At 40.3% G+C, this 17,497-nt stretch overlaps 1 protein-coding gene across 2 annotated transcripts in view; it reads right to left on the bottom strand.

Annotated features, from left to right (window-relative positions):
- Nucleotides 1–14,804, bottom strand: part of LOC134213013 (uncharacterized) — a 46,470-nt gene extending 31,666 nt beyond the window's left edge. For both annotated transcript variants that reach the window (XR_009979386.1, XM_062691459.1), the window contains exon 1: nucleotides 14,204–14,804. The gene's annotated coding sequence lies outside the window, so the exon portion shown is untranslated. The remainder of the gene's footprint in view (nucleotides 1–14,203) is intronic.
- Nucleotides 14,805–17,497: the final 2,693 nt, after the last annotated feature.

Genomic DNA, 17,497 nt, shown 5'->3' on the forward strand with positions numbered 1-17,497 from the left:
AGCCTTCACCTGCGTATTGATGGTGTTGGTTTGCGTGGGAGTGCTAACAGATTCGTCAAATCGACGTTTGAATCTTTGTTTACAAAAGCATATAAGTCCTTTGAAAATTTGGTATTGAAATGGAACGATGAAGATTGTGATATGCATGAGTTTTCTAGTTTTTTGGAACAAACTTTCTTATTTCAGCTGAAAAAACTAGCAATGTGGAGATGATTCAAAAGCTTATCTCAAAATCGACAAAATTCAAAAGTTACACATATGCGAACATGGGCAGTGTACATGATGATGATGTGATTTCCCACTGGTTCACATATAATGATTAAATGATTGATTGATCTACAGACGAAAACTGAACTGATTTCTTCCGGTTTGGCAGACCCCTTTTATAGGGTGATCCAAACCTTGAAATTGTCTAGCATACACAGTATTTACGTAAAACTACAGACAAACAACTTTACCAAACAACGGTACAGAAGACGGCACATTCTAAATCTTATAGATTGCGAGATATCTATACTAACTGATATTGGTTCAGAAAAATATATTAAGCTCTTTTAGTGGAATGTATTAAACCGTCTAAGACGAATTAAGTGCTGTCCATTTAATTCCACCAGTTAATTTTCGTTATCTTTGCAGATACGCATTTCGGCCACAACTGTATGGTCGTCTTCAGTGTCAAGTACAAGACACTGAAGACGACCACACAGTTGTGGTCGAAATACGTATCTGCAAAGATAACGAAAATTAACTGGTGGAATTAAATGGACAGTACTTAATTCGTCTTAGACGGTGATATTGGTTGATTCCGTTCAACATAAATCACCATGTGACCAACTTTATATAAGAAATTCTTCATATACTAGCGCCGTAGTAATAGTTGAATTCCAAGCTAAATTTGCCTTCATATTGATTATTTCAACCTTCGTTTATCACAGTAGTCCTTACCGCCTGAACAATTTTGCTGAAGACGGTAACTTCATAAACCTTACAGATTTAGAGATATCCACGTGAAGTTGCATTATTTTTACACTAGCGTCGCAGAGCGGTTGAATTCTAAACAAATCTGTCCTCCGTTACGATGGTTACGATGGTAGAAGCTTTGTACAAGACGGCAATTTTCTATGTTTCACTGATTTTGAGATATCTAACTAGACTGATATTCCTATCGCAGCCTATCGAATTCTGAACTAAACTCCAGCACTATGATTTTTACTACCTGATCAACTTTGTAGAAGACAACAGCTTTCTAAATGCTAAAGGTCTTGATATAATCACCTCATCAAGTCATGGCACATATGCTAGCGCCACCAAATGGATTAATTCCTAACTCGTATGTATTTCAGATTGAAGGCCTGGATGTCCTGAACAATTTTGTTGAATATTGTAAGCGTCTATCTCCTTAGCATTAAGGCTCTGTCTCATTTGGAGAATTAAACTTAAAAGTGACAGTTCGAAAATTAGCAAATAACCCAGTCATAAGAATGGCTGGTGCTACCCAGCAATTCCAATAAGTTTATGGTTTATGGATCCTGTACACCTCCGGTGGTGCAAAGGGCCGACTTGAAAGATCTCCATCCTGAGCGTTGCCGGCTATCGCTTTAACCTGTTGCCAGGTTAGATTTCGGTCGACTTCTTTATTTCTTTTTTTTTCTTTATTGAGGCTTCGCCGCCATGAGCCTCTGGGTCTGCCTCTGCTGCGATGTCCCGCTGGGTTCCAGTCTAATGCTTGTTTACAGATTTCGTTTCCGCCCCTACGTAGAGTGTGGCCGACCCAGCCCCACTTCCGATCCCGAATTTCTGTTGCTATCGGCCTCTGGTGACAACGACGATGGAGCTCGTTGTTTGAGATCCAGTTGTGAGGCCACCAGGCTCGAATTATATACCGCAGGCATCTGTTAATGAACACCTGCAGCCGTTGAGTGTTCTCCACTGATACATACCATGTTTCGCTAGCGTATAACATCACAGATTTCACGTTAGTGTTGAAAATTCGTATTTTGGTGCGTTCACTTATCTGCCTGTTTTTCCAGATTTTTCTTAAACTCGCAAAGACAGCCCTTGCTTTCTTTATTCGTGCGCCTATGTCGATCTTGGTACCGCCGTCTGACGCCATTTGGCTACCAAGATATTGGAAGCTTTTAACATTCTCCACTGGTTGCCCGGCTACTGTGAAACTGGAAGGAGTCACCGTGTTTACATCCAACGATTTGGTTTTGTTGACGTTGATGACTAAACCTGCCGAAGAGGAGCGCTCGGCAAGGTCGTTGAGCTTACTCTGCATATCAGAGCGCCGTTGCGCGAGGAGTGCAACATCATCCGCCAATTCGAAGTCATTTAGGTGCTCCATGGTTATAGGCTGCCATAACTTCCCGCGGTTTGGTTCACGGTCAATCGCATCTACCAGGATCTCGTCGATTACGATGAGGAACAGTAACGGTGATAGAATACATCCTTGCCTCACACCAGCTACGACCCGGATAGGGTCGGACAAGACCCCATTGTGCAGCACTCTACACGAGAAGGCCTTGTACTGTGCCTCGATGAGGCCGATGATTTTCTCAGGGACTCCCTTGGGTCTCAGGGCGCCCCACATATTCTCGTGATTGAGACGGTCGAAGGCTTTTTCGTAGTCAATTAATACGAAGTAAAGGTACTCTTGAAATTCGTTGACCTGCTCCAGAATGATGCGGAGCGTGACAATATGGTCCATACCGGATCTTCCGGCACGGAATCCGGCTTGCTGCCGCCGGAGAGTCGCATCGATCTTCTCCTGAATCCGGGCTAGGATAATTTTGCACAGAACTTTGAGAACGGTACACAGCAACATAATGCCTCGCCAGTTATCGCATACAGTCAGGTCACCCAATTCCAATAAGACATCGATTCAAAATGATTCGATATCTGTCAAAAGTAATCTAGCTCTGCGAGAAGGGTTATTTGATAATTATTGAAATGTCACTTTTAAGTTTGATTCTCCAAATAAGACAGACCCTAAGAGATATAATATTAATGAACGCACAATCTAACACTGTTGTACAAAATATAACGCGCGAGGGCGCGTGTTACAAAAGTTGGCGCGCGTTCTGAAAGGTTCAAATCAATATGAAAATCCGCAAAAACCGTGAAATCCGCACAAATCGCGAAAATCCGCGTATTCGTAACAGCCCTGCTATTAGTATATTCTGAGTCAAAGATTGATCTAGTTTCAAAATAGATACAAGATATAGCACATAGAGTTTCCATTTCCCGGCCATTTTTGCTGTCCCGGGATTCGAGATGAAATATTTTGTATATCTCGGGAAATCCTGGGATCCCGGGAATTTTCGATGTCTTTAAAAACATTATTTTTTTTTGTTTTGACGGTTTTAGAATGGCCAGATGATACAGAACTCAAATTGAAACTAAATTCAATTTCACTTAAAAATTTTACTTAAAAAAAAAGACAAACAGTATTTGCGTTTGTATCGGAAAGTAGTGTGTTCGCTGTCCATCGAAGTAGGCTTGATTGTTTGTATTATATATTGGATTTAGACCATTTCTAAGTTTTCATTTAAGCAGCGTATTTTCTGGGTATTTCTGTATTTTCTGTGTATTTCTGTATTTTCTGTGTATTTCTGTATTTTCTGTGTATTTTTACTAGGTAGTGTCAGGCACCTTGCTGTAGACGGAAGATGCGCAGTGGAATCGTACTAGGATCATAAGCTCACGATTCACAACGAAAACACAATAGTAGAGTTCCTTATACTGACTGATACTTCTACCAACAGGTTACAGGCCCAGGAATAATTCCAGATCTACAACTTAGTGTCAATAAACTAGTCCCAGAGACTTTATCAAAGACCAACTAATTAAGTAACTAATCTTTGACGTGATCGCAGTACGGGATCCATGAATCGGTTGTATAAGTCGCGTGGTGCCGTGGGATCATGAATTAACTGCGTTAATCGTGGGTAGCGTCGTACCGAATTTATCGGGGCAGGTCTAAGTCTAAGGTAAAGTCTAAGAAGAGCTTTAATCCAAAACATTCAGAAGCTGCTCAGCAGAAGTCCTGAAGGAACTTGGACCAAAACATAAACATAGGGGACGAAGAGCTCAGGATCAAGATTTTTTTATGTACAGGTTATCTGACTTGTCAATATCCCCAACTCAGCCATCTTGGATTTTAGTATGAAAATGTATGTAGCACTGAAAATGTATGTTTCCCCCCCGCGCTGGTTATTCCCATCTACTGACGAAGTCGGATAACCTGTACATAAAAAAATCTTGCTCAGGATGACTAGCTCGGTGTTAGGAGGACCGAGAAGATTAACGAGGCGTACGCAAATGATAATTAAATTACGCGTAAAATAGAATCGCAAAATAAAATAAAATAGAAAAGCAAATATAAACTTTATTTGATTTACTAAAACTATTTTTACATCAATCAATGAATTAAATCAATTTAGATTTTAAATTAAAACTTTTATTCTGCGTCCTTTTGTATGCTACAAATATGTGCATCAAAATGAAGGTAAATTTACAAAATATTTCAGGCTGTGTAGAAAAATGCTGAAATATGTATTGGATAGTGTGCGACTCATCGTTGTGGACGGAAGATAAGCAGGAACTATACACCAGTTAGATGTATCTGCTCTTTTGTAATATCAAGGAATATTGTTAGCTAGCGATATATTGTAGATACTTGTTGTTATAAATATAATAGTCCTGTTTGTCTGTCCGGTGACTAGCCAACCAGACGCAGCACGCGGAGAAATTCTCCCAAAAAAATAAAATATTTGGCACTTCGATTCTTTTTTACTATCAGATGCAGAAAACAAAACCAGTGACATCCTTAGACAACCAGACACAGCATCTGATGAAAAAAATCACAGACAACAGACGTTGAATAACACAAGAAGTTTATATTTAAAGAAAAACTTGCCATGGGCGCTACTGCGTTCACAAATAAACTAGTTTAAATATAAGAAAGCTTCAGTTGCTGGCAGAGGTATCAGGCAGTAGACCGCTATAGGGTAAACAAAACTCTAGTTTTGAGTTTTCTTTGTGAGGGAGTTCCCCTTGGCGTTGGGCGTTCAATGCAAATAAAAATTGTGATCATACACACTATTAGAAAGCCTGAAGTAAAAAAAGATTTTTTGTCCCGGGTATCCAGGGATTTTCAGGATTTCAAAAATATTATCCCGATAATTAGGAAATCCCGAATTTTCCCAAATCCCGGGATGGAAACTCTAATAGCACATAGTCCTTAGCCGCTTATCAAAAATAGTATTTGATGTTTTTATATTTTATTCATATTCATTGCAAAATTAGGGAATCGAGAAAGTTCCCCACTCAAAAACATCCTAGACCGGACTGTGAATCGAATTCGCTATCTCTGGATTGGTAATCCTACGCCATTGATCGCAAGGCTAACTGGAGACCCTTATGTTATTATACTACACAAGATACATATCCATGCAATGGGAGGCATAGAAAAGCCTTTAATTAATAACAGTGAAAATTTTAATAATGAAAATTAGGCATAAGTTCCATATAAACATATAACGCACAATAGATAGATTATTTACTGCAGTCATGTGAGATATATGTATTGTATTGGAAAAGAGATGGTGAACATTCATGTTTTCTGAGGTGAGGTTAGTTATGTTTATTTTTACGCCCAGGTTGTTCGACTGAGTTAGCAACTCAAACAAATGAGATAGCCTAAACGAAGACTAACAGACTGAAAGACCAAAACAGGAAACGATTAGTTAAAAATATCAACAAGCACAACACATTTGGTAAAACGTGATTCATTTGGGAGAGATAAGCTGCAGACTATGTAGCAAAATTCCACAGATAATTTCACTACGATTATATTGTCTGCAAGCAACGTGGGTAAAAGCACGCAGTAATTTAGATTTTCAACGGAAATTCCATACATGTGACATGTGATGATTCAGGCGGCTTTATAAGCAACAAGGAAGGGTATATGATTATAACCTTAGCGAAAAAAACGGTGCATTAACCATCGAAATTTGGTACACTCCCACCTTCACATGCAATAATTAGTCACTTTGATGAGGAAGAGTCGAAACTGGCAAACCAATCATACTTTAGCCCCAAATGCATTTTAGAATCACATAATCAATTCTGCTGCAAAATGGTAGGTTGACATCAAGGAAGAAACGCCCAACAGAGCTCTGGTCCCCACAAGTCCCTATCTCACGCTTCCACGGGTCGTCCGATGACAAAAGACCGCCAGCTAAGGGTTGTGTACTTAGCTGGTAGTGCAGCCTGGGCACTGTTGTCCTTCTGACATCAGCTAGAGTGAGAAGGTACGCCTCGAGCGTCTGTTCACCAGGAAGTGCGCCTCAAACAGCGTCTGCCTGGTACCCAGCAGCTGATTAACGAAATGCTGTATCGCGTCAGCTATACCTAAGGTGGCAGCCCCATCATCGCGATGTAGGTAACGTGACCCCGGTAAGGTAGCTTACTGAAGCCTCTCAAATACCACGAAAAATGGAGATAGAAGAAAAAGAGAACGTTATTTTTGGCAACCGACCCGGCAACGAAATAAGGACTATGATTGGAAACTCGGTACCTGGAATGTCAGGACCCTAAATGAACCTGGACGAGTGAGCCTTCTGGCTCATGAACTGCAGAAGGTTGGAGTGAGCGTGACCGCTATTCAAGAAGTCCGATGGCCTAGATCCGGAGAACGTGAATTCAGAGCCGTGGACCCCACGACCAACACTGCATTCAAGTATAACATCTATCACAGCGGCGGCGGAAAAGCAGAGCATGGAGTTGGTTTCGTAGTGATGGGCAAGCAGATGAAGCGAGTGATGCGGTGGAAACCCATTAGCGAACGAATCTGTGTGTTGAGGATACGGGGCAAATTCTTCAATTACAGCCCAATCAACGTTTACGCACCGACAAACGATAAATCCGACGACGTGAAGGGCAGGTTTTATGAATGTCTTGATAAAGCCTATGGAGAGTTCCCAAAGCATGACGTGAAAATTGTTATCGGAGACGCTAACGCTCAGGTCGGTAGAGAGGACTTTTTCCGTCCCATAATCGGTAGAAAGAGCCTTCACTCCGCTACCAATGACAACGGCCTACGGCTAGTAAATTTTGCTGCTGCCAGAGGGATGGGCATCAGTAGCACCTACTTTGCACGAAAGAACATCCGAAAGCACACCTGGAGACACCCAAATGGTGAAACTTGCAACCAGATAGACTATGATCTGGTGGATGGGCGCCATTTCTCGGATGTTATCGATGTGCGGACATTCAGAGGTCCGAACATTGACTCTGATCACTACCTCGTTGTCAGTAAAATTCGATCACGGTTGTCAACTGTATCAAACGAAAGATCACAGCGAACGATGCGTTACAATATCCAGCGATTGTCGGCGGAAGGAGTATCGGCTGAGTACCGCCAGAAGCTCGACGAACGGATAAGTACAATCAATGTTAGCCTCAACATTAACGATCTATGGGAGTCGATACATGGAGCGGTGAGCACAACAGCACGAGAAGTGGTAGGCACTGCACAGAGGCGACCCAGGACGGGTTGGTTCGATGTGGAGTGTCAGAGAGTGACAGACGAGAAGAACGTTGCCAGAAGCCGGATGTTGGTGTCGGGTACCCGATCGAATAGAGATCGGTACAAGGAAGCAAGAGCAGCCGAAAAACGAACCCACCGCAGGAAGAAGAAGGAGTACGAAGAACAAGTTATTAGTGAGGCGCAGGAAAAAATGGAGCAGAACGATATGCGAAGGTTTTATGAGTCTGTCAATGGCGTGCGGAGAAAGACAGCGCCATCTCCCGTCATGTGCAACGACCAACAAGGGAATTTGCTGACAGATAAAACCGAAGTGACTGCTAGGAGGAAACAACACTTCGAAACATTCAAGACAAAATTTTCAAAACGGCTTATCTGCTTTTGTAAACAAAGATTCAAACGACGATTTGACGAATATGATAGCTCTCCCATGCAAACCAGCACCACTAATAGGTAGGTGAAGGTTTCCGCTACCTGTTCATGGTATTGGTTTGCGTGGGAGAGTTATCAGATTCGTCAAATCGTCGTTTGAATCTTTGTTTACAAAAACAGATAAGTCGTTTTGAAAATTTTGTCTTGCATTGTTGAATAGTGGAAGTGACGGTGCATCGGTGAGCAGAATAAATATTAGCGACGATGGACAAGCTCTGGAGTCGCCTACACTAGATGAGGTTAAAAAAGCTGTTAAAGAGCTGAAAACCAATAAGGCTGCGGGCAGGGCTGGTAGCGATGAATGCCGTTCAAAATAGTGACTTTAGTGACCAACGATGACGAAAAAGTGACCAAATAGTGACTTTCAATTGCAGAAAAAGTGACCAAATAGTGACTTTTGCATGAAGCTTTAAACCGGGGATAGTTGCATTAGCATTGTTAAGATATAATTTGTAGATTACAAACTAGTGTTTGATTTTTGAAATCCTTATCTAGAATGCTATCACAAATCAGAAAAGGCAAAAACAACAAAATACAAGTCAGTTAAAAAGCCGCTTGGTACGGTTTGCCTGAACCCCGACCATTTGTTTGAAAAATATAAAATAATTTAAATAGAGAAATTTAAAAAATACGATTTTACCTGTTATTAAACTATGGTTTAACAACAAATTTAAATGAAGTTTTTGATATTTTGGACTCGACGTGGCATTCTAAGGAAAATTTTTAAAATCCAATAAAATCATGGTCTTTTATTAGAATTCCAGAAATTCTAATAAACTATAATTTCTAAATGGCAGACTTTAGTATTGAAGTTAATAAAAATGGGTGGCCAAATAATCTCAAGTCAAAAAAAAAATCCTTTAAATCTAATAATAATTGTTTTATTTTAGATTTATAAAAACCGACTAATTCATTCACCTCCACACTAGTTTTTTGGGTATTCTTAATTGTTAATAAACAGAATAAATATTTCGAAAATAATTTCAATCACAAGTTTTTAATTACACCATGAGCTTTTTTCTTACAAATCTTACCGGAGGTAGGGGCACTAAATTATAGTAAAAATGAACACCCTCGTTAGCAAAAATAAGCAGCGTCGTTTCATTTTGTTTTTCTTTTTGAAGAAGCCATTAATCAATAACTTGCTCTACAATTTCTTTTTCGAGACTTTTCCCGAAGGATTGCAGGGCCGATTTAGGGTCTGTCTCATTTGGAGAATTAAACTTAAAAGTGACAGTTCAAAAATTAAAAATCACCCGGTCATAATAATGGCTGGTGCTACCCAGCAATTCCAATGAGAAATTGATGAAAAATGATTCGATATCTGTCGAAAGTAATCTTGCTCTTCGAGCAGGGTTATTTGATAATTATACAAATGTCAGTTTTAAGGTGACACGGGAAGCACGAACAATCATCAAATCGTCATCATTTTCATCATTGACGCTTAATTTTTTCTCTACAACAAATCAGAGTCTATCATATATAGAGTTACGCAAAGAGTGAAGCCAAATCTACCTATTGAACTGTCAAACTGTCTACCTATCGAGCAAAGTAAACAAATGCTTGTTGGTAAGGCGGAAGTATTGTTATCGCCTAATGATTTTTAATGGGGAATTAAAACGCATAAATTGAAATGTATTAGATTTGTTCTAGAAACAGCTTCAAAAAACTTCAATACACCCCCCAATAAAGCAGCAACAAGAAACTCACGTGTTTGCACTCTGTGGGTGACTTGGTTATCGAATTAAAAAGCTTTAGCAGTGAACACTCCCGTGAAGTCACTTTAAGGGTTGAACAACAATGAAAGTTGCAAACAGAATAACAAGAAGATCATTCAGAATAAGTGTAAGAAGATCCTCTTTGCGTAACTCTATATAATAGACTCTGCAACAAATATGATTTTGAAAAAGTATCACCGGCGCGTGCTTGCTCGTGATCTACATGCTGATACATTTACAGTTACATCAAACAACTGAAAACCTAAATACGCCGCCCCAAAGTTACGAGATGAAAATGCTCGAAAGAGACAAAAGATAGGAAAAATAACACGGTGTTTAATGCCTCCCCGAGTCACCTTAAGTTTAATATCAGAAAATTTCTCCAAACGAGACAGACCCTTAACAATCATGAACGAATTAAACAATCATGATGCATCTATTTTTTGTCTTCGACGCCCTTATCGTTCATTATTCTTCCTAACGTTGAGAAACATCAAACATCATTGTCATGTGATGAAACTGAGGCTGTTCACTATCTTTGTCACCGGGGGGTATAACCGCTCACCAACAGACGTGGTTCTAGTTCCAATACTCCTCAATTCGGTACTATATACACGAGGTCAACCTTTCGCAACAAATTCCATTCGTGAAGAAAAAGATCATAGTCGATATTAATCGGAAACAACCTCACGGTTCGACAACTCACGAACCTCACAACACACTTGGAACTTTTTTGGTGCATGTTTCCCAAATTTTATATATTGCTTACCAGATTCACATTTGATTTGGTTGATAACAATAGTAGGTACAAATGATTTTTATTTTGATTTTTTTACAATATGCAATGCAAAAATAGTGACTTTAGTGACCATTTTCCGAAAAATAGTGACTTTAGTGACTTTTGGATGCAAATAGTGACTTTTTAGTGACTAGACTCAAAATAGTGACCAAGTCACTAAAAAGTGACTCGCTACCAGGCCTGTGCGGGGAAGGACCAGCTCCCGGCTGAACTACTCAAACATGGCAGTGATACATATGGGACGAGGAAATGCCTGCTAGCTGGTTGGACAGCCTCATTTGCCCTCTCTTCAAGAAAGGGCACATACTGGAGTGCGCCAATTACCGAGGAATAACCCTCCTTAATTCGGCGTACAAAATTATGTCCCGTATTCTGTTCAATAGATTGCGACCGCTTGAAGAGTCCTTCGTCGGCCAATACCAAGCAGGTTTTCGTGAGGGCCGATCAACGGCGGATCACATGTTTACCCTGAGACAAATCCTTGATAAATTCCGGGAGTACAACTTGCAGACACATCATCTGTTTATTGATATCAAGGCGGCGTACGATTCAGTGAAACATAATGAATTATGGCAAATTATGCTTGAACATGGTTTTCCGGCGAAACTGATACGGCTGATTCGTATAACGTTGGATGGATCGAAATCAAGTGTAAGGGTTGCGAATGAAATATCGACGTCATTTGTTACCTTAGATGGATTAAAGCAGGGTGATGCACTCTCGAATCTACTGTCTACAGGGAATGGTACTGGATGGTGAAAAGTTTGAAGTGGTAGAAGAATTTGTGTATCTTGGAACATTAGTGACGTGCGATAATGATGTTACCCGCGAGGTGAAAAGGCGTATTGCAGCTGCAAATCGGGCTTATTACGGGCTTCGTAACCAGCTTAAGTCTCATAGCCTGCAAACGAAAACAAAACTCGCGCTGTATACTACTCTGATTCTTGTGGTGGCTTTATACGGCCATGAAACATGGACGTTAAAGGAGGCTGATCGGAGAGCTTTCGGAGTGTTTGAGCGTAAGGTGCTGCGGACAATACTCGGCGGTAAACAGGAGAACGGTATCTGGCGGCGCCGCATGAATCACGAATTGTACCAGGTGTATAAAGGGCTGGATATTATTAAGCTTATTCAACACGGCAGACTACGGTGGACTGGTCACGTTGTTCGTATGCCGGAAGAACGTCAAGCGAAGATAATATTTAGTAGAGAACCCGGGAGAGGCCGCAGACTTCGTGGAAGGCCGCGGACACGATGGCTTTTTGCAGTTGAAGAGGACCTGAGGGCGCTCAATGTTCAGGGCGACTGGAAGCGATTGGCCCAGGATCGAGTCCAGTGGAGAAGGATACTCCATTCGGCGTAGGTTCATCAAAGAGCTGTAGCCCATCAAGTATCAAGTAAGTATTACTAGGCGTGACGAACGGGAGCGCAGGCTTCCAGGTAAGTTGTTGGCTTTTTAACCTGGTTTCGAGCAACCTCAGTTAGTACGATTTCAATATCTTCAGATCCTCTTGTATCCTACAATAATTTGGAGAAGCGTGATGACCGAGATCAGTGGCTGGCTTTAGTTGATGAAGAACTGAAATCGCTTGAGGTGAGAATCGCTTGAGAAATCGCCAACAAGGTGTGAAAACTGGTACCCTGCCCGACCAGTGTCGAACCACTCCAGTCAAAGTTGATTTTTCGCAAAAAGGAAGTTGAAGATGGGAGTAATATACGACACAAAGCGATGGTCGTTAAAGATTTTTCACAGAAAGCCGGCCTTGACTACACTGAAACTTATGCGCCTGTTGCGAAGTTGGAGACAATTCGTATTGTATTAGCAGTCGGTGTTCAGAAAGGGTTCCATTTCTACCAAATGGATGTCAAGACAGCGTTACTTCCACGTTCGCCTTACAAGCGAATGGTCATGGGTTCGATTCCCAGCCCCTCCACCAAACCCTCGTCAGTCGCCGGATCCGCAGCCCATACAGTGGCGTTTGGGGTACGCGCCTTATTGTCACGGCTGCCTGATGACGACTGACAAATTGTTCTTCTCGGAGGCATTCCTCCAACGTTACCCGGATAAATGGCAACCGAACAATGCAACGATCAATGGATACACGATATGGACAAACGGACACAATGGACTCACGACGAGATGGACTGGCACCGACAACAATAATGGTAATGGAAATCTAAAAATAGATTCTGTGTAGATTCTGTACAGCAGAATATCACAGTAGATCTCGGCACAGTAGCGGTTAAGTAACACAGAGTGCCTAACAAATAAATAAAGGAATAAAAAAACAGCGTTACTTCATGGCGACCTGGAGGAACAAATCTTCATGGCGGTTCCGAACGGCATCAATACGAGATCCGGAGTTGTGTGTCAACTAGGGACTATCCATAATGTACGTAATGCTTAGAGGGGGAGGGGTTTGTCCAAAGTGTGACAATACATACTCAAATTTAAAATGCTTCATTAAAGTATGACACAGGGGGAAGGGGGTTGAAAATTTCCAATTTTTGCCTTACCGTAATAATGGATCTTCCCCTGTGGCTAACAGGAAGATACTTTTATGCCCAGGGAAGTCGAGAAAATTTCCAACCGGAAAGTTTCCTAGGCCGGACCGAAAATCAAACCCAGCCACCTTCAGCATGGTCTTGCTTTGTAGCCGCGCAACTTACCGCACGGATAAAGAAGGCGGAATATAGTTAGGATTTATTAGTTTTTGAATTCTGTTAGCATTTCGACAATTCTCGGGTACTTATTCAAAAGGACGTATGTGATTTTGTAAACAAAGATTAAAACGTTGATTTCTTCAATCTGATAGCACTCCCACGCAAACCATCACCACGACAGGTAGGGGGAGCCTTCGGCTACCTGTTCGTGGTGTTGGTTTGCGTGGGAGTGCCATCGGATTGGACAAATCATTGTATGAATCTTTGTTTACAAAATCACATACGTCCTTTTGAATAAGTACCCGAGAATTATTATTAATTGAAAGCTTTTCTAGGCCTGTCTATTGCATGATTATGTAAAGTGTGGCATATACAACGGATACACTATTTCCCAGGAATCTGAGAATGTTTTCGAAAACATCCTCGGCCGGACAGTGAATCGAACCTGCAATCTCTGGATTGGCAATTCTAATCCTTAGTTCGCAAGGCTAAATGGAGACCTCTTATACCTACGTACGTGTGATTTATTAGGGAGATAAGTTGCTACCTGACTTAATTTCATAGATTATTTCGATTTGATTTCTAGGTAACAACAAGAACCTATTGGTGGAAAGTTTCCATGCTCTAATTCAGTTGTGACATCTGGGTGTCATATTTACCTATATATACGATAAGCAATAACAGAAAGCAGACAAGAGAAAAAGATGTAGACAGGAGATTAACGGATTCTTGTGCGATATGATAATCGAGATATGTATAGATATATCAACATGTTTCGTAACACTCTGACATCCTCGCATGTGGGTTCTACCTACGTCATAAATTTCACTGCTAACCAATAGTTATTGGAAGTTCATGTTTCAGTTTACGAATCGATTGATTGCCATCAATATTGAAACCCGTCAAAGCTATACGTGATACACACCTTAACTACTAAATGAGCGTAATGCTCTAATACGGAAAGGCCACCTCCTTCCATCCATCCCCTTGCACAAGGCTTTTCCCAATTACAAAGATGCCCATCCCCATCGCACCAACCTGCTGTTTTCTACGGCGGTACTCTTGTTGCTGTTGGTACTGCTGCTGATGATGATGCCGATACTGCTGGGACATTCTGATCTGCAATTCCGATTAACGCCGTCTTATGGGGGGCACACTTTCAAGGTAATTCTCCGCCCCCTGGCAACCTGTTTACACAATCACCAAATTTCACTACCGCTGGCCATTATTTTTCTTGATGCTCTTCTTCGTCGTGAAAACGCTTCATATATTACGGTCACCGGTCGGTGCGGATTCACGGCCCAGTTGTAACCACTGAAACACTCAGCAAGCACCAGGCATTTTTATGCAATTTCACTTTTAAGGAAAATATTCCTTGTTCGGATCTTCGAATTGAAGAAAATGCTTCCCGTAATTACACGACTGTAATCATTTTTTCGAACTGGAAATCACTGTAAGCAATCAGAGCGATATTCACTCTTTTCGGTGAGCCGTAAATTGGTCACGAAGAAAAGCAATTTTCCGGAATTTGAAACACACAAAATACACAGCGAAACTTGCACCCAGCGACGGACGAAAACGTCGAGACGAGATTGTTGCACCTTCCGCACGGCCAAACGCCAAGAACGACAGTCGAATGCATTACGAAAGAAGGCGCAAAAGAAATATAGTAAAAAGTAAATTTGGACGAAGAAAATAATGTGCACGCAACGCGGAAAATGACGAAGATAGGGCGACCAATCTATCAAACTTGACGAAATGCGACATCTGTTGGGTTCTGGCGGAACATTTTTTGAATCAACAGTTGTCGGCTCATAAAAGTATATGCGCGAACAACAACCAGACCAACACCAAAAATTTTACATTTTAACGCGAGTTTTCTTAAAAGTAGGAAAATTGTACGAAAAACGATTTGGTACCATTGATAAAGAAAGATGTTTGTTACTACCACCTACTATACTGCCGCCATACGCATATTTGTCCCATGTTTGCTGGGATTCCTATATACATGGGACAGTTATGCGTATAACGGCAGTATACGCTTATCGCAAATACTTTTTCGCTTTTTCGATGGAGGTACTTAATTTCGAGAAATTAAACCATTGATGCCTTTCGCCGTTCGGATTCTAGAAAGTTGACTCATATTGTGCTGCTTTTGGCGGTTAATTTGAGCAGCTTTTCACGCATTTACGTTCGGATGCTGGAAGCGGTGGGTAGGAAACCAGTTTGGTTTTTGGTGAATATACTTGAAATAACTCATTTAGAAATTATCCTTCGGTACGAATCCTTGAAGGATTCCATCAAAATCCTTTATCCCAACAAACATTCACTAGTTTAACTAACATCAATGTGATGATTTAGTTCAGCACTGTGTTGAATTATGTCTGTACTATTTCTTATCGCAACTTCTGTTCAGGCTTTGTTCACACAATTTTGGAGAAGTTACACAGCTTCAACATCTCATTTTGAAAAACAACTTTATTACCTGATTCGTTAAACCTTTAATAAGCATTTTACTTAGCCTTAATTCAGCTACATGTAAATTCTTCGAAAATAATAACGCATTGAGAGTAACATGATCAAGATCTCCATTAAACGTATTGCAATTGCTATTTTCATATATGTAATCATTTTAAAATTTTCCTAAATCGGGTCTCGAACTGCTGACATTTGATCATCCGCCGGTAACGTTGCCATCCGCGCCATCCTTGATTTGTAAGTTATGGCTTACTCAATGCAAAACATAAATAATCGTATGGCTGAATATAAATCATAATTGGACTCTTAATCAACAAGTCAATCTGTCAAACTACAGTTTGTTAATAACTGTACAAGATTTTTATTTCAACCATTGTTCAGCCAGTCATAACCATTCAACACTGGGAAAAAATATAAGAAAATAATGTCAAAACGATAAAATAAAATTCGTGTTCAATGATGGGGTTTATGAAAATTTCATGAATTTATGTTCGACCTTTCTCGGATACTCTGAATAACCGGTTGCGATATTATTCTGCCATCAATACCACACATGCAGCGAGTAAATAACTACACATATTGAATTGACATTTATTTACATATCAAAAACAGTATATAGGAAAGTATATAGGAAATCTGTAACAAAAATAAATAAATTAAATTATTATATCATCAATTCAAGCCATCACGGTTTTCTTTCAAACGGAAAAAGCATAAACTATTATCATGTTTTCTCCCACTGTGCGATAGTTCCGGTAAAGGTGAAATCCAATGGTTAAGAAGGACAACGGTTAAGAAGGATGTCTAATGCTTGCTTATTAATCTACTATTCAAACTCAATTCGACCAACCTTTTAGAGCATCACATCATAGTCGAACAGAGAATTTTGAAAATCATTAGTTCAGCACATTGATGAACTTCCCCAATGTGCTGAAATGTGATAAAACTAAAACGTTAGTTCGACCTCAAATAAAAGTGGTAAACAAATAAATAGGCCAAGTCGAATATTAGTTGGATTAAATGCTGAAATGAAATCTGTCTAGCGAATTATTCAGCATCCATTTTATCCAGCTTTCCACGCTCGCCATAGTGGCGGCTGCCATAAATAAATGTGACAGTAACTGCTTCCGACGCGTATCTGTTTCCGACGCTGATCGTATCTTAGCAACAATTTTCACATTGTTTATTTATTACCATAAGGATAGCAGAAATCATCTCGAAAACATGGAAAAATTCATTTGCGGAATAAACTTTTAAGATTTAAAGATTAATATTACAAATATATAACCACATAACATTTTTTTTGTTTTAGGTTGAAGTTTTATTCCTGCATCGGTACCAACTTGTCACCACCAGCAATGGATCCACTTTTACTTATAATGCAGCATTCGAAATATGTCAGTGTTTCAGCTTTAGTTTCAGCACTCGGATTCGAGTATCTCGGGAGTTCGGATTTCGATACACAAGCACTTGGCTATGTTAAGTTTTATTTCAAGAAGATTTCCAGGAAGTTCATTTGCCATGCCCCATAACGAATGCATACTTGGTTAGCATCTACTGAAGAATATAGGTATCCGTGCCTATAAAATTTGTAAACCTCATAAGCTCTAGGATAGGAACTCGGATAGAAACGAAGTGCAAAAACTGGAATGTTTGTAATCCGATTGCATACAGTTTGGCATCACTTAATTTGTTTCGGTGTGATTGCGCTTATTCTGCCCTCGAATGATTTAAGAATTGTCGATTTCCAAACGGCTCACGTGAACGACCGTGTGATTTGAAAAGTATCGACATTCTTCATTACATTCGAAACGCCTCACCTTAGACGAGGCACGGAATATACACAAATATACT

This window comes from Armigeres subalbatus, chromosome 2 (assembly GCF_024139115.2).
Source record: "Armigeres subalbatus isolate Guangzhou_Male chromosome 2, GZ_Asu_2, whole genome shotgun sequence".
Classification (NCBI taxonomy): Eukaryota; Metazoa; Arthropoda; class Insecta; order Diptera; family Culicidae; genus Armigeres; species Armigeres subalbatus.